General features: G+C 38.0%; 1 pseudogene; it reads right to left on the minus strand.

Annotated features, from left to right (window-relative positions):
- Positions 1 to 3,192, minus strand: part of LOC101302832 — a 4,938-nt pseudogene that overhangs the window by 910 nt on the left and 836 nt on the right.

Consider the following 3,192-nt stretch of genomic DNA (forward strand, 5'->3'; position numbering starts at 1 on the left):
AAGTTATGTGGTCACGGGTTGGTTTGCCACACCACCCTAGACTAACTTGGAGCTCAAGTACGAATAGACTAATGTTTTAGCTAAAAGGTATTTGAATTTCAAACACTTAAAAACTGAAGCAAACACATTTGAATATGCACATGGTCAGACCCAGTAGATAGAACAGATACAGCAGGGGTATCCGTTTAATCGGGATGGCAAGCACGGCTGCCATCCTTAGTGAATGAATGTGATGCACATGCATGAACTACCTGATGCACATGAGATCTGTCAGGTTCTTCATTCTTCACTTGAGTAGTCCTTGCTACCAAGCTACAACATGTAGCATGTATCCTTGTGTTTTGATCATAAAGGGATAGCCAACAATTCTTGTACCAACACATTGACAAAGCAATCTTAACTTCAATGGCAGCAAAGTTGAAGCCTACACACATTCTAGGTCCTATTCCAAATGGCATGAATGCAGCCATGTTTTCATTAGTAGCTTTAGAAACCCCTTCTGAGAATCGCTCTGGTTTGAAAAGTGCTGCATCTTGTCCCCATAGTTGAGATCATGGGTGCAGTGCTAGAGTTGGGATAAGCAATTCAACATCAGCAGGAACTAGGAGTTTCCCGAGTCTAACATCCTGCGCAACTCTCCTTACAAGCAAATTAGCAGGAGGATATAACCTTAAAGTCTCACTGATTATCATGCTCATCTGCATGAATCAAAATTATATATAAGAAAACAAACCAAGTAGTTTCACTCTTAGTTGAACATTTATGGGACTCACAGAAGCATATGTAATTGAGTTATAGATGTTCATACTGTTTTGAGTTTGGAAATGCCCTCAGGATTTGGAGTTTGTTTGCCAAATAATTGTAGCACCTCCTTTCTTGCTTCCTCTTGCCAATCAGGATGTTGTGCTAGAAGAACAATAATCCATGCAAGCAAAGTATTAGTGGTTTCTTGTCCAGCAAAGTAAAACGTCCCGCATTCTTCAACCAATTCATTCATCGAAATTCTCTGCTTCTCATTGGCACCATGATGAGCCTTTAAAAGCAGTCCCAAAAAATCACTCCCCAAGATTTCTTTTTCCCCAGTCATTTTCATTGCCTTTTGTTCTCTTTTCTTAACAATCTCCATTATGGAGGTGCGTATTCCTTTCTCAAGCTTGTCTGCTTCAATCTCATCACTGGTTCTACAAACCTTACTGCAATTCGAGTGAAAGCCAGACAATGAAAAGTGATCATGATGTTGAATGACATATATTGATAGATCAAAGTTGATTCAACAATTAAATTAAGGAAGATCTATTTTGGGTAAAGGTAGCTATCTACCTCATTCCAGGAAACCTGACCTCGAGAAAGCTTTTGTATAGCAAGGGGTAAAACTCCATCAACATTCCGAAAATGTTCTGTCCTTCTAAATAGCTGCTGCCAAATGCTGTCCTGGATATCACTTCGGAAGTAAACAACCTAAATTCTTCATACACATCGATTTCTCTTCCCTCATGATTTTTCCACCTTTCTACCATAGACTCAGCACTAGCTATCATATCTGGAAACATATTCTAATAACACAATTCCATCGTGAAATTATTAGTTAGCATGTTTGATATTGTTTTTCTTGTAAACATTGTTTATTGAACTATGTTCAATACTCACTGTTAAGCTCTCTCCATGAAAGGCATGGTTTGACAACTTTCTCAACTTTGCCCATTTTTCACCTTCGGTCATGGAAATGCTATCTCCTGTTAGCTTCTTCAGAAAGTCACTAGGCTTGGATTTTGGATATACTCCTTCTTTGTTATTAAGGATCTCTTTGCACAACTCAGGTTCTGTTATAACCAAAACTGGTTTAGGACCATACCATTGAAGATAATTGTTCCCTGTGTGGCAGTGACAAAATTAATTACAACTTTGGACAAAGTTTAATATAATATATATTTAAGTTGAGTGTTTGTGAATTGTTCAAAAACCTAAGAACAAGAGTTTGTGAATACCATAAGTCTGGATCCAGGAGTGAATATGAGGTTGAACTCTAGGAAATATATCATGTGATAGATTTATGGGTCTACTCATTGCTTCCTTTTGCATGTTTAAGATTTCTTTGCCGTTCCCATATATAAGCCTATAAGAAGGACCTCTGATCCCCTGCCGAGACATCAGATTCTGAATGCGAGTTGGAGCCCACCATAATTTCTGAAAGGCCTTGATCACAGCTAAGATAAGCAACACAGACAGAAAGCTTAAAATCATGATTATAGTTGTAAGGTTTTCTTTTATCTGGCTCAATCCACTACTCCACTACTTAACATCGTTGCTCTTCATTTATAAATATTATCTTCGATACTCAATGCAGGCAAAGAACTATAAGACAAACAAGCGCCTGTCTTGTCCACATAGATCTAGCTGACCCTAACGACAATGCCAAGAGAAAGTAACATAGGGTGACCTTTTAACTTGATCAATTCTTAATGTTTTGTTTTTGTCATAGTTCGAGCAAGTCGGCTGAGAATTGTTTTCATTTAAATTTGGGGTAGCTAGGAAAACACAGAGAGCTTGAAAAAGAACCAACAGTAAACCTCCCAAGGAATGAATATTTCTATTTGATTTTATATTGTTGACATGATCCCATCACAAACTTGTAAATAGTTAATTAGCTCTTAGCCACTTAGCTGCATTAGTAATATTATGCCTTGAGAAAGCCTTCATGACTTTTGGTACGTACCACATTTGTCCAATGGAACTACCTTACTGTTTTCCTTCTGCATTTGGAATGCAGAACTTTTGTTGCTGTACTTACGTAATTTTGTGTTCACTTATCATTTCTAGGCATCAAAGTTAGAATCTCCCTTATCCAGAATTGGTATGGTTCTGTACAGTGTAATTTAGCTATTTGTAATGAGCTTCATCCTTGAAGTTTCAATTCGGTAAGATCAAATATCCATCCTTGCCTTGGAACAAAAGGCTAAGAAATGTTAATCATGTATTGACAATAGGGCACTATACTAGTGATTGCATATGTTAACTCAGAAATGTGATGTTTACTTAGGTTGGGAGGTGGCCTATAAGCAACTATTCTGATTCTTTGCAATCAGTTTAGCAGTTGGGAGTTTTATAAGCCAGCTTATCCAATACACCAATTGCAAGTCTCCACACAGCTCAAAATGAGTGTAGGAAACTGAAGGTCCGTAGGGGGGGGGGGGG

Source organism: Fragaria vesca, linkage group LG4 (genome assembly GCF_000184155.1).
Source record: "Fragaria vesca subsp. vesca linkage group LG4, FraVesHawaii_1.0, whole genome shotgun sequence".
NCBI classification, from domain to species: domain Eukaryota; kingdom Viridiplantae; phylum Streptophyta; class Magnoliopsida; order Rosales; family Rosaceae; genus Fragaria; species Fragaria vesca.